Here is a 24,232-nt window from a genome sequence, read left to right as displayed (position 1 = left end):
AGGGAGGGAGGGAGGGAGGGAGGGAGGGAGGGAAGAAAGAAAGAGGGAGGGAAGGGAAGGGAAGGGAAGGTAAACGAAAGGAGGAAGGAAGGGGAGGAAGGGAGAGACAAAGAAAGAAATCATACAAAATAAAACAAAATGAAAGGAAAAAATAGAAAATGTATAAAGCATCTATCAGCTATAGGAGTGTCAACTAGCCTAGTATACATGTAACTGGATCCCACGAATTACAGAATAATGTGCAGAAAGAGACAAAAATATTGTTTAAAAATCCCTTAAAATATTATATATATATATATATGATAAAAACTAAAATTCCACAGAAGCAAACAAACTTCAAAAACAAGATATGAATAAAACAATAGAGTTTCAGTTCTTCAACACCTTTTTTGAGAGGCCTGAAGGCCATTTTCCAAGGAAGGATCTCAGATAAAACAAATAAAAGTTTCAAGCTTTAAGACCAGGGAGTCAATTTCTGTGACAAAACAAACAAACAAAACTATCTATGGGGCTACTGGGTTGGGTTTCAAAATCATGCCAAGACAGGCATGTCCACATTCACAACTTCTATTCAACATTATACTTGAGGTTTCAGCCAGTGTAGCAAGATAAGAAAAATAAATAAAATGTATTTATATTGGAAAGAAAAACATAAAACTATCATTATTCACAGAAGCATGATTATCTATGTTAAAAAAGGTAATGAAATATACAATTCTACAAAAGTAATAAGTGGTTTAACAAGATTCAGGATACAAGATACAAAAATCAATTGTCTGAAAATACAAAGAACCTAGACCATCCAAAACAGCCTGAAAAAAGAATGAAGACAGGAATCACAATAAAGAATTTGAAGAATTATTATAAAAATTCAGTAACCAAAACAGTGTGGTTTCAGTGAAAACATGAATAGTCTTTTCAGAAAATTATGTTGGAGTAAGTTTAGATCCATACGTGAGAAAGAAAAATTGGCCCATACTTTGCTCCATAAAAAATGAACTCAAAATTGTTAATAGACCAAAATTATAAACCTAAAATTATAGAACAATTTAGAAAAAAAAAAATAGGAGAAAACCTTGTGACTTTGGCTTAGACAAAGATTACTTAAATATGACACCAAAAACAACATCCATAAAAGAACAACTTCATAAATTCGCTTTCATCACAATTAAAACTGTTCTTCAAAGGATACTCTTACAGAAACTGTCAAGAGAATGAAATGACAAGCCATAGACTAAGAGAATACATTTTCAAAACATATATACAATAAAGAAGTTTACTCAGTAAATATAAAAAACTCTCAAACTCAATACTAAAAACCAAATAACCTAATTTTTTTTATGGGCAGAAGATTTAAACAGATCCTTCACCAAAAAAGATGCATGTTTTGCAACCAAACAAATGAAACACCATTAGTCATAGGAAAAATCAAATTAAAACTACAGTGAGAGGGTACTATGCACCTAATACAATGTAAAAGCACTGACCACACCCCATATTGGGAGCCGTAAAGGAGCTGGAACTCTCCTGTTGGTGGAAATGTGAAATAGTACAACCGTCATCAGAAACTTTCTGTTGATTTATGAAAAGGTTAAATGTTTCACGTTGTTAAAAAGATTCTACATGTAAGTGAGATGTAATGTTTTTCTTTCTATATCAAAAAAAAAAAATGCAAGTATACAGAGACAGAGAACAAAATAGTGCTTGCCAGGCGCAATGGGTGGGGGGTAGGGGGGCAGGGAGACATGGGGGGGGGGGGGGAGTGGTAATGGGGAGATGTAGGTCAGAGGATACAAAGTAGCAGATATGTAGAAGGAACAAGTCTACAGATCTAAGGTAGAACATGAGAATTATAGGTAATAAAATCGTGCTATGTATGGAATTCACGCTAAATGAGTAGATTTTAGTTGTTCCTGCCATACACACACAAAAAAATGGGTAACTATGTCAGATGATGGACCTGTTACTTTGCTTCAGTACGGTACCCTTTCTACTGACTATATGTGCCCTGCAATGTCATGTATATCTTAAATATACACAATAAAATTTATTTTTAAAAAAGTTGAATGTGCACTTAATATATGATCCCATGCCAAAGCATTTCCCCCAAGAGGAAAAAAAAAAACCTACATGGGTTTGTACAAAGACTTTCACACAAACACTTACAATAGTTTTTTGTAAATGCTAAAAACATTAGAAGCTATCTAAATGTTCATCAAAAAGTGAAAGGAGAAACAAAATGTGCTGTATCACACAATGACACAAAGGAATGAAATATTAATACATATAACCATAAGCAAATCTCAAAAGTAGAAGATGACATAAAAGTGTCTACTGTATGATTCCATTTATGTAAGATTCTAGAAGAGCAAAATTAATTCATAATGAAAGAAAACAGATCAGTGGTTCCTTGGCCATGGAAGTAGGAGAAAGGAGGGATTACAAAGAGGTACAAGGAAAGTTTTGGGGGTGTGGTTATGTCAGCAGTCTTGATTATGGTGATTGAGTCATAGGTGTGTACTTCTGTCAAAAGTTTTTAAATTGTACACTTTAAATATATGCAGTTTCTTGCATATCAATTATACCTCAAAAAACTAGAAAACCACAGAAAAGCAAGCACTGGGAAATTTTCATTTGCTAGTTTGTAATAATCAAATTTCGAAGGCAAGGGTACTCACCAACAGGGATTTTGTAAAACAGCCACAAAAGAGAGCACTATGAAGCTTTAAAGAATGATAAATATGTCTAGACTTCCACCTGTAACTGTGATAAAATAGGTTTATCAGATCACCATTGCCACCGGGAACAACGAGAAAACCTAGAATGAGTATGTGTGGTTCATATATTACACAGATGTTGATATACAGATTCTATCCGTCTATCTCTATATATCTCTCTCTAGACAATGATGATCTGATAAAACTTATTTTATCATGGTTACTAGTGAAAGTCTAGACATATTCATCATTTTTAAAGCTCCATAGTGCTCCTTTATTACATCCTACCATACCTTTAAGAAGGGAAATTGTAATTTTAATACCTGTACTACAGAGAAGACATATTGTAAGCACAGATCTTAGATTTTCTACTTAGTACATGTATAAGCCCTGGGGTCACGGTAGGAGGAACAATGCCACACAAAAGACAGAAAATATGAGACTGAGGAGGCCTGACTAGGAATAAAGACCTCCACTCATCACTGCTCTCAGGTCCTCACTAAGAAAGCATTGAAACTCCTACCTAAGCCGGCGAGCATAAATATAGCACAGCCAAGTGTTCAATTTTGAACATTTTCAACTTTGTGTACTCCCATGGATGGATTCCTGCTAAACCATTGCGTTTTCTTAACTCTGAGCATTGGCTGTTTAAATTCTTAACAACTTCCTTACAGCACACTTATGTCAAATCCAGTCATTGCTTAGAGAGAAATCATGGCAAGAAAAATCAACATTTCTCCATCTACCGCTGTTTTTACTCTAGGGCGCCATCTGCTGGCCAATACCTTTCTTCTTACTTTTAAAAATTGTTCTGATTAATGACACTTGGCGAATTCACAATGAAGAAAAATTACTTTGGTTGAGTACCTCAGCGTCCATCCAGGAATCTGGCCAAGCTGTTTTACCACTACGCCTTTGGAAGTAGAGTCAGGAGACGAAGACTGCTTAACAAGAAAAAGACACTGATCTAGATTTGGCGAGGAGGGTGGTGGGGAGAGAGCGCGTGGGAGGGAGAGGCAGGACCTCTCAGATACAGCTGTGACAAGCAGATACGTGCTTCATCCATTTTGTAAACACTGCAACAGATCAAGAGTCCTAAAAATGTCCATTCCTTTTGATCCTCAAATAAAATTCTGTGAATCTGTCTTTGAAAGGGCCAGAGATGTGGGCAAACACATACATGTATGACAATAAATGGCTTATTTATAAAACCTTTGCTATATCTATGGAGATATAGAGGTATATACAATATACAGCAATTATAATTTTATATTACAATTTTAAATTCTTGAGAATAATGTAGAAAAATGTCTAGGATACAGTGGTAGGTAAAATAGGAAACTAAACGGTTTTTTAAGTGTGATGCCTATTAACTACAAAATATATGAATTTAAAATAAATTTCAGAGAAAGAGTGGTTAACTATGAAGGTTTTGATTTTAGTTTCTTTTTCTGACTTTTGCTATTTCCAAAAGGATATATAATAAATATCTTCCACTTTTGTAGTAAGATAACACATATTTAATATGAGCCAGTTTACATTTGAAACATGTCGCAATGGTATGGGAAAAATAAAATCGCATACTTTAGTTCCACCTAGTGGATTTAGGAGAAATTGCAATCAGAAACCCAATGCTTTCTTTAAAAGATAAAATATTTAAAAACAAAACCAAAGGTAAGAAGAGGAGAGGAGAGGAGTGGAGAAAAGGGGAGAGGAGGAGATGGAAAGGGAGAGGAGACTCGAGGTGGGCAGGGGAGGGAGGGGAACAAAAAAAGGTCACGTGGGCAGCAGCTGTATAGAAACATGCAAAATCTAAAAACTAGTATTTTAAGCAAAATTCATCGCTAGCATTTATACAGAAAAAAACAAGCTCTGTTTAAACAACAAAGCTCAATACAGCTTTTTACATTTGATACTGGATTACCTCTACTTGTTCCATCTGCGATTCCCCAGCCCCTACTATCCAGCAACCACTCCCTACTGGCTGCCCCAGTCTGCCCAGACCTAAACAAAACTACCCTGCTGGCTGTGTCCTGACCTGTCACTTTTTGCTGGGGTGCCCGGCCTTCGTCACATCTCCTTTAAATATCCTGCTGCCCGAATGAGTTTTCTTTTGAGAGTTCTCTGTGCCCTTAAAAAGATCAAATCTACATTCTAACATGAATTCTTTCAAGTCGTTCCCTTGTTTAAAAATGCTCAAATGGTTCTTGTCACTGAAACTAACATCTGAATTCCTTAGAGTACCATCAGGGGCACGGGATGACCTCAGCCTTGTCTCCATTTGCAGATCCATCTCCCTTTACCCGCGGTCCCCATCAGAGCAGGCTGTCTCCAGCTTCAGGGGCTTGCATGCACTGTGTACTTTGCCTGGAATGTCTTCTCACTTTACCAACTTGCCAAACCCCTGTGCACAGGCACCTGATCCTTTGCAAAAATGAGTTACCTGGAGAATTGTAGATGTATCTATAACGATGGAACCTTAAGAAATGATCTTTCCAATGACTAGTACTAAGGGAAATTGTATGTGCATGTCTATATCTAGATAAAGATCTAGATCTAGATCTAAATGTATACTGACAGAACTAACTTTGGAATTAGAAGTTATGCTGCTGACAGCGTACCAGGTTACATATTTCTGGAAAGTTATTTGCTAATTAGTATCAGATATGATGTTAAAATATTTGACCAAAAAAGTGTTTTGTTTTGTTTTTTTTCTTTATACCTGCAGGTTTTGCACGTGGCTTAGAAATGAAAGCCAAGGATAGAAATTTGAATTATGAGTACCTGACTGGGGAGAAAAACGCAAAAGTGTTCAGAGAGGAAGAATGAAAACCAGGCGCTCAAGAGTTCTGAGACCCAGGGAAGGATTCCATTAAGGGGAGAGGAAGTGGTGATCCATGACAAAGCCAGGGTCCAGGAGGTGGGGCTGAGAACTCTGCACTGGGCAGCCGGTGGCATGCACAGAGAGAGGAACCTGGTGGGGAGATCGAGGCAGGAGCAGCTTCGGCAGGATAGGAGAGCGGCAGCTGAGGAAACCAAGGCAGCCAACGTGGGTCCCTCGCTTAAGAAGCAGGGTGGAAGGAAACACATTCCCTTCCGGGCTGAAAGGACCATCTGAAAGGTCAGGGAGAGGAGCAGTGTCTGGTCTGATTCCACTCCTCAGTCAGGGTGGGATGTGCAGCCCTGGCTTGCAGGGGCAGGGGCTATGCCAAGGTCAGGGGCCACAGGGAATGGAGGCAGCTCCAGAGTCCCACAGTCCCTGCCGGCTGGGCCTTAGCTCTCTGCCCACACCCAGGCACAGCCCATAACTTCCTTGAGATTTAAAAAAATAAAAGGCCCCTGAGGGACACACAGAGTGTGTGAGGTACACTTACTGCCACCACCAAGGAAAAACAGCGAAAGAAAAAGAAAGAAATTTTTACCTCTCTACCCTAAAAATGTCTTCCCTCCTTAGTAGAGTCCAGTCTTCACTCCCTTCAACACTGAGTAAGAGGAGCGCACACAGCCCCGAGAAGCTGCACGTAATCTGTTTAAACCAGGGCTCGCTTGAAATTCAGACGGAAGCCATTGACCTTTAAAAAACCGAACAACCGGCCAGGCGCCTTGGCTCATGCCAGCAATCCTAGCACTTTGGGAGGCCGACGCGGGAGGATCGCCTGAGGTCAGGATTTAGAGACCAGCCTGATCAACACAGAAAAACCCTGTCTCTGCTAAAAATACAAAAATTAGCTGGGCATGGTGGTGCATACCTGTAGTTCCAGGTACTTGGGAGGCTGAGGCAGGAGAATCGCTTGAATCCACGAGGCAGAGGTTGCAGTGAGCTGAGATCTTGCCATTGCACTCCAGCCTGGGCAACAAGAGTGAAACCCCGTCTCACAAAAACCAAAAAAACAAAAAACCTAAAAACCAAAACACCTTATCCTGTCCCTTCTTACCTGAGCTACCTCTCTATGTTAGGCAACCACATACTTTGAAAATAATAACTTAGGAGGAAAGGAAGGAAAGGGCAACCCACGTTTCTTTTCCTTGAGTGCTTTCTCACTCATTAGTCAGCCGAAGGTAGAGAGTTGGTAGAATGTGTGCATATCATGAAATGAAATAAAAGCAATTGACTTTATTTTGTGCAGCATTTCCGCCATTCTGGTAAGAATGAAATATATATGCATGTATGAGCTACAAAATGCAACTGCCAATTTTATATAAAGATGAATGGTAAAATGCATGCTAATAATTAACAATGGTAATTAGTGTTTACTTATTATGACATTAAATAGCACATTTGAAAACACCATGATAAGTCAAGAGAAAGACGATGGAAAAATGTAAAAACATGGTATGTTAGCACTTTTAACGGCACTTTTATTCATGTATTTTGTAAAAGTGTCTATATTTTCCTTTTGTTCTGAATAAATTATGCATTCAGCTCTGTCCACAATCAGCTTCTTACCAAAGCCACCAAGAGTCATACTAGGTTCTTTTACGGAAACGAACACAAAGCATTACAGACAAATCGTCACTCTTGGTACATGAAATACTGGCCACAAATCCCTATCTGTTCTCTTGACTGTGAATGTAGCTGCACCATGGGTGACCTTGAGAAACTCTTAGATTAAGGCCTGCATTAAAACATTCGTGCATCAGCCTGCTCCTTGCCTACTTTATATGGAGCTCCACCCATTCCCACTTAGCTTCCAAAAGGTGAGGACATCTTTTTTTTTTTTTTTGAGACGGAGTCTTGCTCTGTCGCCCAGGCTGGAGCACAATGGCCGGGTCTCAGCTCACTGCAAGCTCCGCCTCCCGGGTTTACGCCATTCTCCTGCCTCAGCCTCCCGAGTAGCTGGGACTACAGGCGCCCGCCACCTCGCCCAGATAGTTTTTTGTGTTTTTCAATAGAGACGGGGTTTCACTGTGTTAGCCAGGATGGTCTTGATCTCCTGACCTCGTGATCCGCCCATCTCGGCCTCCCAAAATGCTGGGATTACAGGCTTGAGCCACCGCGCCCAGCCAGGTGAGGACATCTTGAAGAAGAGAGGCACCTCCAGGCCCCATTTTATCACTCAGCTGCAAAGATGGCAGGACACACTTAAGTACCCAAATGACAACCCAAGAAAGAAGTTGCCCTTGACCATTTCTACTTATAATCTCTTTCCTCTGTCCACTAAAAATACCACCACCTGCCACATCAGCTACATTATATATTCTTTTTAAATATTAATGTTAAGTATTTTGGAACAGATACTATATAAGCATGATTCAAAAGTATTGATTTTAGAGGAAATTTTCTCTGACCACAGTAAAATTCAGATAGAAATCACTAATTAAAAAAAAAAAAAACTAATAATTAGAAATTAAGTAATACAATAGTTCTATTTTGAATTCCCCCAAAAGCAGATCTAGAGATGACAGCATAGTATAGACAGTCTATTTGGGAGGTGCTCTCCGGAAGGAGCAATGAGAGAATGGGAAAATCCAGACAAAGAAGCTGGGAAAGCCAATGATGTAAAATATCTGGTTTGTCCAAAGATGACTTGATTGTTTAAGGACCTATGACAGGCATAAAGCACCCTAGAACTTACCACGGAAGGAGAGGAGGCTGAGACATTTATATACCAGCTCCAATTGACCATGGATTGAGTGGCCTTGGAGGTGTTAAATTCCCTGTATTGGATGGCTGGATTGGTGCACAAGTCAAGCAGCCTCCCAGAGAATCTAAGTTGTCCTGGAGCAGGAAGTACAGAGTTACATGCCTCACACTTAAGGTGGGAGGCTGTTAGCAAGAAAGGAGCTCACTGCAGCTGCAGCTGAAACCAGAGCAGACAGGGAGATGGAATGTTGGCACCAGAAGCATCAGATACAGCTTCTAAATCATCTACTGGTCAGAGAAAACAATAACAAAGGAAATTAGAAATGCTTTTAACTCAATGGTGATAAAAATGCAGTGTGAAGCTTGTGAGACACAGCTAAAGCCGTATTCACATGCATATAATTATAAAATTATAATGTTAGAAATTAAGGAGCTTAATGTCTAAGACTGAAAGTTATAAAGTGAAGATCAAATTAAATCAACAGATAGTAGAAGGGAGGAATTAATATTCAAACTTATACTCTGGTTTCTCTCCAGACCATGTAACTTTCTCATCTTTTCTAAAGATGCAAACAAAAAAATAACAACATAGAAAATAACTACAATAAGAAAATAACTACAAACAAATTCAAGAAGAAAAAGAATGTACAAATTACCAATTTTGCAATTAAAAAATGGAATACTACTACAGACCCTACATACATTTAAAAAACAAAAGGATTATATGAAAAACTTCATGCAAATGAGTTTGAAAAAGGTAGATAGGAATTGACTAATGTCTAGAAAACCTAAATTACTAAAATTAACACAAGAAACGTAGAAACTCTGAATAATACTAAATCTATGAGAGAAAATTTATCAACAACTAAAAATTGTTTTCCACAAGAAAAAAAATTCAGGCCTAAATGCTTTCATCAGTAAGCTTACTAAAATTTTAAGGTAGAAATGACACCAAATTATTCTCTATTTCTTTTATGCAAACAACATAACTTGATATCAAATCTGACAAGTACATTACAAGAAGGTAAAATCACAGATCAACCTTCTTCATAAACATAAATGCAAAAATCTTAAAACACTGGCAGCCCAAATATAGTTACATATCAAAATAATGGACATCATAACAAAGCTGAGTTAATTTCTAAGACTACAATAATGGTGGAACATGGCTAATCAGTCAATGTAATTCATTAATGGAATGACAGAGATAATTCATCATAATTACATTATTAGATGCAGAAAAGACATGTGAAAAAATTCAACATCTGTTCACCATTTTAAAATTAATAAAAAATAACCTAGCAGACTGGTAATAGAAAAGAATGCCCATAATCTGATAAATGGTATGTACATAAGCCTACAACAAACATCATACTTAAGTATAAAAAGTTGAAAGCTTGCTCACTTGAAATGAAGAGGAGACAAGGATTACTTCAATTTGACATTATCTCTGAGGCTTTAACTGGTGCAATATGGCAAGGAAAAGAAATTAGAATTGTAAGAATTAGAAAAGAAGAAATACAACTGTCATTATTTGCAGACAGTGTGTTTGGGTATGTAGAAAATAAAAGTGACGCTACAAGCAAATTATTAGAATTTAGAAGTATATTTAGCAAGGATGCTGAATACAAGAATAATTAGCAATGATCAATTGCACTGCTTTATACTAGCAAAAATCTTAGAAATTAAAGTAAGCTATTACTTATAAGCCATCCTACACTTGCAAATAGATCCAATGAAGCAAGATTGCCTCACAACAAGCTATAAGATGTTAGTTGTAATGCCTTACTTAAGTAAATGGCAGGCTATACCATATTCATGGATTGGATGATTCAATAGTATATACAGGCCAATGGTCCCCCTAAATTATTTATAGATTCAACACATTTATATATTATTCCAATTATAATATCAGCAAGTAATTTTTATAGATATTATCCAGCTGATCCTAAAATTTGTATGTATATGTATATAAAGTGCCAGGAATAGCCAAGGAAATACTGTAAAATAATAAAGTTGGAAAGCTTCTTCAAATATCAAAATGTATAATAAATTTACCTTAGTTAAGAAAGTATAGGAATTGGCACCAGGAAAATCAAATACATGAACGGAAGAGACCAGGGAGTATAGAAACACATCTGCACATATATAAACTTAATTTACTTATAAAAAATGAAACTGCAATTCAGTAAAGGGATGATATGTTTTGATGAGTCAAATGGTTATCTGCACAGAAGAAAAAAGAAAACATGACCCACCTCACACCATTCAAAAAACAAAAATCAACTCCAGTTAATTTGCAGGTCTAAATGTAAAATGTAAAAAAATGAAAGTTCTGAAACACAACATGGAGAAATATCTTCACAATATTGTTATGAAGAAATGTTTTAATGTGACAGGAAGCAGTGAACATAAAGGAGAAGATTAATAAATTGGATTAATTTCAAGATCAAAAAGTTCTGTTCATCAACTAAGAGAGTGAAAAGGTCACCAAGTGGGAAAAGATACTCGAAACATATAATACCAAAAAATACTGGTATCCAAACTACATAAATGTTTTATATAAATCAATAAAAATACAACTAAATAGATAAACAGGCAAGAAATTTGAGCAGGCATATGACAAAAGTGAATACTCCAATGGCCAATAAACCTTGTTAATCTGTAAGGAAATGAAAACTAAAACCACAGTGAGACACTGCTACATACCTAAGGCAAAGTTTAAAATTATAAAGACTGAAAATTCTCAAGGATGTAAAGCAACCGAAACTCCCATAAACCTCTGGTGGTCATGTAAATCTGTTTAACCACTGGAATTGTTGGAAAACAATTGGAATTACCTTGTAAATTTGAAGAGTGGCATACCTTAAGCCACAGCAATTGTATTCCTAGTAATATACCTTAATGCTAATTGAACACCTAATATAGGTCAGAAACTCTGAGTTTCATCAATGTATACTCATTTATACATCCCAAGAACACTTTACCATTTATGAAGCCGCTAAATAGCTGGTTTAATGTCACAGTGCCAGTACCAATAGGAGGGGAATTTCAAATTAAATTAACTGTCCAACTTCAAAGCTCAAGCATTACCCTGCATTCGCTCCATGTACGTATTTAATTATATGAAACAAGCATTTTCCTAATGTGTTATATGTATCAGGCAGCTATGGTGCTCACCCATATCCCCTCTCTACTCTACTTCGAGCCTCTGCAGCTCCACCCGAGGGCTTCCTCTTGGCCTTCAGGTGGAGCAGAGCAGAAGAGCCACAGAGCTGAAGCATTGTAGGCAGCCCACAGCCAGCCAGTTGGAGGATGATAGTTCCTGCTTCCTTGTCCCAGGGGTCACATCAGGTGTGGTCCACAGTCTCCCTGAAGTATCTAATAAGAAAGAGCCCCAGTGGCCGGGCACGGTGGCTCACGCCTATAATTCCAGCACTTTGGAAGGCCGAGGTGGGCAGATCACGAGGTCAGGAGATCGAGACCATCCTGGCTAACACGGTGAAACCCTGTCTCTACTAAAAACACAAAAACTTAGCTGGGCATGGTGGCAGGCACCTGTAGTGCCAGCTACTCGGGAGGCTAAGCCAGGAAATGGAGCGAACCCGGGAGGTGGAGTTTGCAGTGAGTGGAGATCATGCCACTGCACTCCAGCCTGGGCGACAGACAAGACTCCATCTCAAACAAACAAACAAACAAACAAAAGCAAAAGAGCCCTGGTTACCTGCTTCCCTCCTGTCCTTGTCTCACCTCTCCCCTACTGGGCTTTCTGGGTATCATGTATCAGATCAACCCCTTGACTGGAATTATTGTCTCAAAGTCTGTGTAGGAACCCAACCCAAGAAAACAATCTAACTGAAGGATAGTAACCAACTCTTTAGATAGCCACACTAAGTATTTTTAAAATACTGCATACCATTTGATATTAATGGATTTCAAGACCACATTACTCATTATACATTGGAGGAATAAGAGTAATCTGTGAATTATCTCCCTTTGTTCCTGTAATATCTCCTCCAGAAGTTTGCCAACATGCCTAACATTTCTACAAAAATGTATGATGTTGGCCGGGCACCATGGCTCACACCTGTAATTCCAGCACTTTGGGAGGCCAAGGCAGGGCAGGTGGATCATGAGGTCAGGAGATCGAAACCATCCTGGCCAACATGGTGAAACCACATCTCTACTAAAAATACAAAAATTAGCTGGGCATGGTGGTGCATGCCTGTAATCCCAGCTACTCTGGAGGCTGAGGTAGGAGAATCACTTGAACCAGAGAGTCAGAGTTTTCAATGAGCCGAGATTGTGCCACTGCACTCCAACCTGGGTGACAGAGCAAGACTGTGTCTCAAAAAAGAAAGAAAGAAAGAAAGAAAACAAAACTAAAGAAAAAATGAAAAAGAAAATGTATCGTGTTGCCCTTAAAGAAGCAGTTTTTAAGGTAACATAGACCTTTTAAAATACGCAAGCAAAACCTTGATATATAATTCATAGAAAAGCAATGATTCTTTCTTTTTCAGAAAAGAAAGCGAGGGCTCAGCATTTCAACCACTAAAGCACTATTCTTTTAAAACTCCTCTATTCCAGGGTATAAAGTCAGAACACCTCTGTGGTCTGGAATTACATAACCAAGAAACTTTTGTTTTTAATGTGATACTTCTGGAAAAGTTAATGCCTTTATCTGTCAAAATATAAAGCTGCAAAGGAAAGAGAGAGAACATTGACCACTGTGCTGACGGAATTATTACCAGAATCTTTGTTCTTTTGCACCTAAAAACTCTGCAGGATTAGTATTATCATTAAATAGTTACAGATAAGAAACAAATCTGGGAGGGATTAAGAGACATGCCCAAGATAACACAGAGGATAAAGTGAGAGTGAGACTTGGATTCTATTCTTTGCAGTTTCAAAGTTTATCTGCTTGATATTACACCACAAGAAAGCAAACTACTGTATTGGCAAAAACATGAGGAAAAGAGACCATTAGACTTAGCTTGTTATTGGGGTGACTGAGCAAACACTGAGCCAGAACTGTGCTGAAATGGGAAAGTTGAGAAAGGAAAAGGTGAGAAGGCTGGCCATCAAGAGTTGTTTTGTCTTGATGCCCCCTGGCAGACACATGAGTCGCAGGATAGGCTGTTGGCAGCAGCTGTGGAGGAAGAAGTGGTCAAGGAAGATTTGTTGTTACCACGAACAATACTTAACCCAGTAGCGGAGCAGAAATGGATGGTGTAGGGCAAAGAGCAGATAACTGTTTGTAGAGTCTCACGTGAGAAGCTGAGGATGTAGGGCAGCCTAAATGTAAGTGTGCATTCAGAAAGGAGCAGAGATGGATCCATCGTCACAGGAAATAAGCGAGAAGGCATAGCAGTCACTGATGCAGCTAGGTTGGTGGATGTAGCAGTGCAAGCAGAGGGAGTTTTATCTTATTGCTTCATATTTCTCATAGGTAAATAAGGCAAAGTTATCAGCCAGAATCAGCAGCAGAAGGAAGGTGGTGTTGAAGGATGGAGGAACAGAGGGGTGTAGAGGTTGTTTTGGAAATTAGGTGAGTGAGCACCCTAGGGTTTGTAGCAGAATGGGTTGGCAGTTGGAGAACTTACTTAAATTTGAAGTAAAAAGTTTGAAAATTAAACCATCGACTAACTGATTTATTTTTTCCCAACAAGTCCAGGTTTTTGGGTGTATATCTACAATAGTTAGACAGTCAACAAACATGACAGAAGGAGAGTGGAGGGAGGAGGCTAAAGGAGTTTTTCAGGATTAGGTTAAGGACAGTACCTAATCCTGAAAGTGAGGAAGAAATGAGTGAGTGAGGAAGAAATGAGTATCTTTGTGAGGCTGGAGATGGAAATGAGGTCTGGGAACTGCTGGGGGAAGTATGAGGAAAAGTGAGCTGGAGACTAGGAGAAAAGGTAATGGGAGGAGCTCTGATCTCAGGAGTGGTGACATGATGGTGTGAGTTGTCACACTGGAGTGAGGAGCTGATGTGGGCCGGGAAAGAGGCACTGGGAAATTATTGTGTCGGTGACTGAAGCCTGAGGACGCTGAGATTATGAAGCATGGTGGCCAGAGCTGAACAGAGAGGAAGACGCTGATTCCAACGTCGTCCTTGTCTGGTGAGCAGTGACCGGGCCGTGTGTGCAGTGAGGAAAGAGAGTGGAAGGGGATGTGTGTGTCAAGGAAGCTGTCACATGAAGGGGTGCGGAGGAGGAAATTGTGGACCCTTACCTGCCTCTGTAACTGGAGGGATGTGGGGTGGAAGAGCAAAAATATCTCCACTTGCATGAGGGGATGCTACAGTTTCAGCTGACGTGAAAAGGGAACTCTGAAAAGAAGCTGAGGGTACCAGATAGCCATTGTGGACAATGTGGAATTCCAGGAGGCACAGCAGCATAGCAGGTGGCAGGGAAGGGTGGGGCATGGAGTCTGATGACTGTATTTCAGAATAGACTAGGGAAAGTTCTCAATGGCGATAAAGGTGACCCCCAAGGTTTAGATTTGTGGTGGGGACTGAGGTGAACACAGAACAAAGATGCAATTAGTCTCAGAAGTCTCATTTTGAGAAGGTGTAAGTCTAAGGTTGAGGCAGTGAGGTCTCCTTACTGGGATGGCCCTCCTCTAGGCAGACGGGGGAGGCAGCTGGGAGCAGGAGGGCTGCCGTGGACACTTATATCCTGCAGAGAAGAGTTAGTGGCTCTCGGAGAGCCACCACCCTGGAATGAGGCGATTTTGATATCTCACCTACATTGTAAAATGTGACAGCCACTCATCACATTGTCTTTTTCCTTTTTTTTTTTTTTTCTTTTCTTTTGAGACACAGTCTAGCTCTGTTGTCCAGGCAGGAGTGAAGTGACACAATCTTGGCTCACTGCAGCCTTGACCTCCCAGACTCATGCAATCCTCCGACCTCAGCCTCCTGGCTAGCTGGGTCTACAGGTACATGCTACCACACTCGGCTAATTTTGTTCAGTTTTTGTAGAGACATGGTCTCACTATGCTGCCCAGGCTGGGCTTGAACTCCTGGATTCAAGCAATCTTTCTACCTCGGCCTCCCAAAACACTGGGATTGCAGGCATAAGTCACCTCGCATTTAAAAGAATTTCAATCCTCTGTCTCACTAGCCTCATTTCGAGCACTCACTAGCAGCACACGGTGCTAGTGGCTACCACACTGGGCAGTGCAGAACGAACGTTTCAATTACCCCACAAAGTTACACTGGATAGCACTGCTGTAAATCTGTGGGCTTCTTTATCATTCCAGGGATGTTCAGAAGTCACTTACCTGTCCTCATTTCTCTTTTCTAATTTAAAATTACATATGTACACTGTGGAATACTATACAGCCATAAAAACGATGAGTTCATATCCTTCGCAGGGACATAGATGAAGCTGGAAACCATCATTCTCAGCAAACTAACACAGGAACAGAAAACCAAATACACATATTCTCATAAGTGGGAGTTGAACGATGAGAACACATGGAAACAGGGAGGGGAACACCACACACCGGGGCCTGTCGGGGTTGCGGGGGCTAGAGGAGGGATAGCATTAAGATAAATACCTAATGTAGATGACGGGTTGATGGATGCAGCAAACCACCATGGCACATGTATACCTATGTAACAAACCTGCACGTTCTGCACATGTACTCCAGAACTTAAAGTATAATAATAATAATAATAATAATAATAATAATAATAATAAAACTACTTTGCAGTCATTCACTTGTTTTTTATGCCCCCTCGCTTTTCCAAGGTTGGCATGCATGCTCATGCTACTTATTTCTGGCCTCTCAATCCCAGGTGCTAATGTGTCAGTTACGCCAGGTTGCCTCCCTTCCCTCTCCTCCTTCATATGTTATCTTCATCTTGGGTTTCTCCTTCCACATTGTGCATGGTATCTCCTGTGTGAATTATGCTCAGGACTGTTCTAAAAGGCCATGAAAGCAGTTCTAAAGTGAACATTTTTCACTTCCTGATGTCTATCTCCTGACAGCTTCCTGGCCTCTCCTTCCAGTCCAAATAGTAAAATAGTCATCTCATTCATTTCAGCTTCCTCCCAATCTGTCCTCCAGCTCTGCAGTTTGATTTAAATTCTTCTTCCAGAATTGGGCAGAAACCTCAACAAGGCAGAACCTTCCCCAGCCCTCCTGCTCCTTCCCTCCTGCGGTGACTGGACGCACACGCAGCCTCCATGGATCTGTTTTATGGGTTCTCCTCCATTCTTTCTGCCTCCTTTCTTGACCTGCTGCCTCTTTCGGTCTTCTTATTACATGGTCCCCAAAGCCTCTTTCCCTCATTTCCTGAATATTCTCTAATGGAATCCTGCGAAATCCCTGCCTTTCCCTGGATTTCACTCCTGAGCGCCCAGCCAGAACTTTCCTGTTGGTTTAATATCTGGATGTGCCAGAGTGCCACCAGCTCACACACTCTCCCCTCCATGAATCTACCTTGCACTGAGTGGGCCACTCCCCAGCAATGCCAGCCTCTTTTCTCTCCGCAAACATGCCCTCTGCCCTTGTTTCCAGAGCTGAGCCATCTGTCCTTCAGATATGGAAGCCAGAAGATTACTTCCATTGGCACCAGCCAAAGTGCTCCCTTCCTTTCAATGTCCACTTTACTGCTGACCATAAGACGAGTGGTCTCTGTGTTCGCTAATCTGTGTTATCAAGCTGGTCATGCATAAGGACCTCCATGATGCTAGATTCTATCCATGTGCACACAGTTTACCACTCTATTACTAGTTATTACTGCAGAAAGAACTTGGTCCAGGTTCTGTTCCATCTGGAGCATAACTTTGAAAGACCTTCATATTCCCAGGCAACCAGTCCTGAGGAATGAACAAATACATGCCCTTTATGGCCTGAGAGGGCCGCTAATAAGGGTCAACCCCACATGGCTGGTCCCTAGCTATGAAAGAAGGTCACACTAATCAAGGCCAGGTAGTGGTCAGACAGGAGGAACCCAGCCCTTCTTGGGGAAGGACATGCAGACCTCTGGAATTAGGTCAGAGGGAGAGAACTAGATTGTGGGTTGTTATACAACCACAAATAAAGAGGAACGACTCCTAACCTGTCATAAATAGCAACTGAAAACAAATATGTCAACTTTGATTTCCTGGGAAATACTGTCCTTTTTATCTCCTGTTTATTGTGTGCTCCAAAACGCACGCCTGAAGACATTTTTAAAGGGAACTTTTTGAGAGTACTCTAAACGATGTAAAACTGAATACATTCTATTTTTCAATCCCTATGCCAATCTTCAATAGGAAACAGCTTTCAGGTTAATCAGCAGGAATGTTCCCGATTCAACAAGCGATTCAGTGACTGTTTATACAGGTTGCTTTTTATAGCACACGGCTTACTATGTACATGGGCAGTGGGAACAGCAGTCAATACCAGGCACGGAGCATCAATACCAGTGGCTGGCACTGAGGAGCCTCCTTCAGAAGAGAAGGGCTGCCCTTCCACCTCTCTCTTCGTGCCTTGGGGCAGGATTGTGGGATTTGAGTGGTTTCTCCATTTATGGGTACAGGTCACACCAAACTTTGTGCACCCTCTTGCCCTGCCCTGTTTATGACTGAGGCACTGACTGGAATCATGTCCTTCTTCACACCCAAACCCTTGGCATTGAGGACCCAAGGGACCCTCCGAGCCCCCTCCTTTCATGTGTGTCGCGGGGTGGGGAGGCTGCTAAACTCATTCAGAATAGAGGGGCCGATAACCTCAGAATGGCATTGTGAGATCAAGCTTTTAATCCTACCTCCGTCCCCCACATAGAAATAATCGGTAACACAAAAAATAAGGTAAAAACAGGCACACACAGTTTCATGGATCAGAAATGGGTCAGAAACACAAAGGGAAGCTTGGGGCCTGAGACTCAAGCCGCAGCCTCATAGCCTTCGCAAGTGGAAAGAGACAGAGGTGTGATCTCTTACAATCCCAAGACAGCCACACTGAAAGCACACCGTTTGTGTGGAGGATGAAAACCAGGCGTACCGCATAAGGCTGCCGAAGCTAGCGCCTGTGACACAGGCCATACGCGGGGGATGGAGGGCACAGGCTGCTCAGCAGACACATGCATGGTGCCAGGACCTGGCCAAACCACTCTTGCCCCAAGAGCTTGATATCAGATGTACTGAGTGTCACTCCAGGACAGGAAGCCCAGGCTGTCCACACAGGAACTGTGGCCTTTATGAAGCCGTAAGGATAAGATGATGAGAGCAATAATGAAGCTATTAAAACATCTGGGATGATTATAGAGAAAAAACTAAAACTTCTTCTTCAAGATGCATTTGCAAAATAAAATTCTGACCACACAGCAGAAACCAATAGTAACCAAGCAGCAAATACAGCAGAGTATTCACTCAAGACTAGTGAAGTAGCCCAACACAGCTATAATATAATTTTTTCATATCTTCTGAAAGACAAATGAAAGATATATCTGCATTGAAAAACATTATGAAGGAAAACACGGGGAACATGTGTACCTAAAAAGTAATCAGTTAGAAATGTTAGAAATGGCAAATACAGTGATTGAAATTTTAAAAACTCTTGAAAGATAGTATAAACATTATCCTATCATTTTTCTCTTTAAAAGAAAGAATCCAAGGCGGGTGGATCATAGGTCAGGAGATCAAGACCATCCTGGCTAACATGGTAAAACCCCGTCTCCACTAAAAATTCAAAAAATTAGCTGGGCATGGTGGTGGGCTCCTGTAGTCCCAGCTACTCGGGAGGCTGAGGCAGGAGAATGGCATGAACCCGTGAGGCAGAGCTTACAGTGAGCTGAGATTGCACTACTGCCCTCCAGCCTGGGCAACAGAGCAGGAAAGGAAGGAAAGGGAAGGGAAGGGAAAGGAAGGGGAGGGGAGGGGAGGGGAGGGGAGGGGAGGGGAGGGAAGGGAAGGGAAGGCAAGGGAAGGCAAGGGAAGGCAGGAAGGAAGGAAGGAAGGAAGGAAGGAAGGAAGGAAGGAAGGAAGGCAGGCAGGCAGAGAGAGAGAAAGAAAGAGAAAGAAAGAAAGGAAGAAAGGAGGGAGGGAGGGAGGAAGGAAGGAAAGAAAATTCAGTAAATAAGAAGATAAACTAAATAATTTCTACCTAGAAGACAGCACAGAAATAGAAAACAGTTGAAGATATAAACTCATGTTTGAAAAACTCACTGAGAATTTTTCAGGCTGGAGGAAGAAATGAATAACAAGATAAAGAAAAATTAGCCTAGTCATATTGGGGTAAAGCAAAAGACTATTAAAGAAAAAAAAGTTGTTAAAACTTCCAGAGAGAAAAGACCCACAAAGGACTGACAATCAGCAGATTTGTCGTTAGTAGCAATAGATACCAGAAGACAATAAAATCATTTCAGTCTTAAAATCACCACTTCCAATCTAGAATTCTGTATGTTGAATAGAAAGCATTAACCAGAGAAAAATCTGTTGAACAGGAGAAGGGAAATGCATCAGGATTAGAGAAGAGGAACTGAGAATTAAAATACATAAATTCAAGGTAAGCTAATTTTGGAAAGGGAGAGAAAAAGCAAGGAGAGAAAATAGGCGAAACTGAAGAGTGCCTCTCATTCTTTTAATCACTATAGTGATGGTCCCCAACAACATACAGCATCTCATGAAGCTTTATTACACATTCATGCTCTTCCTGACCTTGTAACTTGACCCTGCACCTTATTATAAAAGCATTATCATAAGCATATCCACATGAAAATGAACCAAACAATACTTGGGAATGAAGCAGCACTCTGGAAAAAGGTCTGGAGTTAAATTTGGAAGACGTTCATATCGTAGACCCAGAAGGAGATCATAAGGAAATTATATAGCGTATGTGGCAAAAGGGGTAATTGATTCTCAGTGCTTGCTCACTTGCTTCATGTTTAGAAAGAAACTTCAGGGCTCAACGACAGGAAAATTCAGCTGCTTCTCTCCTGGGGCTTTGTGGGGGATTTAGAGCAAGGCAAGTAGCCTGTTGTTTGAATTATATCCTAGGGTCAGGGTTTGTCAAGAAATACGGAAGTAGAGAGTGTCATTGTTAACCCTATACCTACGTAAACGATCTTTCAAGAATGAGGATGAAGTATAAACATTTTCAAACATAGAAAGATACAAAGTAGATTAACATCCAGAAAACCTTCCTAAAGAGAGGGTAGAGAGTTCCAGAGAAATGAGTGGAAATATAGGTAACACAAGAAAGAAAAGATTTTGTAAACCTTTTTATAACATTGAATGAGCTCATCATAGTTTTAAAAATAGTAATAACAGCGATTTTGTTTCGAAGAAACAGTAAAATTAAAATTTTATGAAGTGATAAGAAAGATGGGAACAGAAGATTTAGTGGATAGTAGAAGCACATAAAGTTCCTTGTTTGTTCAGAAGAAGGATCAAGGATCTAACATCAAAATATGTTTCCCCATTTAGGCACGCCTTAAAATCTCATTGGTGACTGTTTTCTAGGTAGAACATTTAAATTTCATAGAATGAATATCTATTAATATTTATATAGATATATATCTCATACTTTGGTTAATGTTTATATGAATAAAATTTGTATTTAGATTCCCTAAATTCAACACAGTATATTAACCAAAATGATACATAACAAAAGCCTTGGGTTCCCTTCCAAATACAATTGGTCTAACATGATAGTCACCTTTAGCCATTTAAAAAACCCTTAAATGTGCACTAGAGATGTTGCAAATGCCAAAGAAAGACATAATACTGAATTTGAAGCAGCTGTTTGCTAATCATCATATTAATTAGTAATCCAAAAGCAATACTTTAACAATTTTGCATCTTAACGCCAACCTCATTATTTATTGGATGTGTGTGTGTGTGTGTTTGTGTGTGCACTTTGCTTTAGGAAATTCACTAGTGGTTTTAGTTGATGTGTAGCATCTTATACTTTTACCGAATGGAAACAATGAAAAGGAAAATTTGGAGGCGATGAAAGAGTAGGAAGTGCCAGAAATCTGTCTTCTCACTAGACAACAATTTCACTGGCAGAATCTGTCTGATGTAACTATCTTGCAACTCTGGAATCTATTAAAGGCTTGCAGCTTCCAGGGGAAGGCTTGGATGGTAACTTGCAGTTAATTTATGTTGACTGTAGCTCTTAGCACTGTAGCAGCTACCCATCCTCCACCCAACAGCTGTCCAAGTGTTTCTCTACCAATTTGCACACAGCTTGCAGAAGCCAGTATGGTCAAAAAGGACCCTGTCCTCCAAATATTAATATTAAGAATCTATGGTCTGATCACTAGTTGCTGTTCCTGATTACCAAAGTGCAGACAAAGAGTTCAGTGGCCATGGTTGTTGCACCTTCATGGTTTGGGTCATTTTTCCCTGTGGCTGAAGTGACTTTCTGGGAATATGAAAGGCCAAGTCCCCTTGTACTTCTTTATTCCCTCTTTTGGAAGACAGATAGTGAAGAGCAGGAAATTCAAAAGTCTCCACTTGTATGAGGGAAATTAAGGAATCAACATAAATCTCCAGAGGAAGAGGAAGGCTCAGAAAAGACCCAAGAAGACCTTAAGTTTATATGTCAGGATAATCCTTAGCAAAGACACAAGCTACATCCATTTTTTAAAGTAGTAAAGCCTGGGGAAGGGTAAGAATCTGATTTTCAAAGTTAACACATTATTAGATTCAAATATGCAATTTTTGAGAAAAAAATCACAAAGTATACAAAGAAGCAGGACAATATGGTCCACTCAAAGATTTAAAAAAAAAAAAAGGGAGCCAACAGAAATTGTCCCTGAAAGAGACTTGATGGCAGAGCTACAAGAAAGACTTCAAAACATTTGTACTAGAGAGTCTCAAAGAACTAAAGTAGGAAATATGATGGTCAAGAAAACAATGTATGAGCAAAATGGAAATATTCATACAGAGATTGAAAACCTAAAAAGAAGCCAAAAAGAAATTCCGAGCTGAAAAGTGTAATAGCTCAGATAAAAAATTTACTAGAGGGCAGATGTGAGCAGGTAGGGAAAGAATCTGTGAACATAAAGACAGAACAATGGAAATTATCCAGTCTGAGGAACAGAAAGAGAATATTCAGGAAAAGTGAATGAAGCCTAAAGAACATCATGTAAAATACCATCAAGCGGACCCCACATGCATTGTGGGAAGCTTAGAAGGGGAAAAGAGAGAGAACAGGTCAGAGAGAATATTTGAAAAAATAATGGTCCATATCTTTCCAAATATGATGGAAGACATTTATATAAATATCTAAGAAGCTCAGAAAACACAAACTGGATGAACTCAAAGAACCCACACCAAGACACATTGTAATGAAATCACCAAAAGACAAAGACAAAGAGAATTTTGAAAGTGGCAAGAAAGGTGATTCATTATATTTAAGGGGCCCTCAATAACACCATCATATTTTACATCAGAAGCTTTGGTAGACAGTAAACAATGGGCTAGTATATTTAAAGTGCTGAAATGAACAACAGCAACAAAACCCCAAAAAAGCTGTCAACTAGGAATTGTATATCCAGCAAAACTGTCCTTCAAAAATAAAGGAAAAACTGGTTGGGTGCAGTGGCTCATGCCTATAATTCCAGCATTTGGGGAGGCAGCGGCAGGTGGAACACCTGAGGCCAGGAGTGCGAAATCAGCCTGGCCAACCTGGTGAAACTCTGTCTGTACTAAAAATACAAAAATTAGCCAGGTGTGGTGGTGTGCACCTGTAATCTCAGCTACTCGGGAGGCTGAGGTGTGAGCATCACTTGAACCTGGGAGATGGAAGTTGTGGTGAGCCGAGATTGCACCACTGAACTCCAGCCTGGGTGATATAGCAAGACTCTTACACAAAAAATAAAAACGAAATAAAACAATAAGAATAATAATAATGGAAAAACCAAGAAGTTGCAAAAAAAACCAAAAGCTGAGAGTTTGTTATGACTATACCAGCTCTAAAAGAAATGATAGAGGGAGTCCCAGAGGCTGAAATGAAAGCACACTGAATAGTAGCTTAAATCCATATAAAGAAATAAAGTTCTTGGTCGGGTGCAGTGGCTCACACCTGTAATCCCAGCACTTTGGGAGGCCGAGGCGGGCGAAACCCCGTCTCTACTAAAAATACAAAAATTAGATGGACATGGTGGCGGGCACCTGTAGTCCCAGTTACTCGGGAGGCTGAGGCAGGACAATAGTGTGAACCAGGGAGGCGGAGCTTGCAGTGAGACAAGATCACGCCACTGCACTTGAGCCTGGGCAACAGAGCGAGACTCCGTCTCAAAATAAATAAATAAATAAAGTTCTCAGTAAAGGTAAGTGCAAGGGCAATTACAAAAGCTAGTTATTTAACTCCACTTTTTGTTTTCTACATGATTTAGAGGACTAATACATTAAAAAATAATTATTAGCCTAAAAGATAGTATTATGGTCGTCTTGATTTGTAACTTCACATTGTCTTTTCAGAACTAATGCATAAAAATTATTAGTTTATGTTTTTGGACAATGTATAAAGTAATAATTTTGTGACATCAACAACTGAAAAAAGTGTAGACAAAGCTGTTAAAAGAACATATTTTTGTACATTACTGAACTTAAGATAGTATAAGTTCAAATTAGAGTATTATAACTTCAGCATGCTAAATGTAGTCACAAGATAACCGAAAAATTGTTTAAAGAACATACACAAAAGCAAACGAGAAGTAAATTTAATTCACTACAAGAAAAAATGTAGCTAAACACAAAAGAAGACAGTAGTGCAGGAAATGAAGGAAGAAGAAGCCATGAGCCAAGGCACGTGGGTGGCCTCCAGAAGCTGGAAAAGTCAACAAAACGTTCTCTTCCAGAGCCTCTAGAAGGAAACACAGTCCTGTCAACACCCTGGATTTGACCCACTGAAACTCGGTTTATACTGCTGCATTCCAGAGTGTAAGACGGTAAATTTATATTATTTAAGCCACCAAGTTTGT

General features: G+C 39.9%; 1 long non-coding RNA gene across 3 annotated transcripts in view; it reads right to left on the bottom strand.

The window, feature by feature from the left end:
- Nucleotides 1–24,232, bottom strand: part of LOC111528534 — a 71,869-nt gene that overhangs the window by 29,021 nt on the left and 18,616 nt on the right. The window contains exon 4 of one of the 3 annotated variants that reach the window (XR_002727044.1): nucleotides 6,507–6,564. The exons of the other annotated variants lie outside the window; for them this stretch is intronic. This is a non-coding gene — a long non-coding RNA (uncharacterized LOC111528534). Of the gene's footprint in view, nucleotides 1–6,506; nucleotides 6,565–24,232 lie in introns of those variants that run through there. 3 annotated transcript variants of the gene reach the window in all.

Source organism: Piliocolobus tephrosceles, chromosome 14 (genome assembly GCF_002776525.5).
Source record: "Piliocolobus tephrosceles isolate RC106 chromosome 14, ASM277652v3, whole genome shotgun sequence".
NCBI classification, from domain to species: domain Eukaryota; kingdom Metazoa; phylum Chordata; class Mammalia; order Primates; family Cercopithecidae; genus Piliocolobus; species Piliocolobus tephrosceles.
Note: the sequence above shows the minus strand (reverse complement) of the source record. Positions and strands in the feature narration are given on the sequence as shown.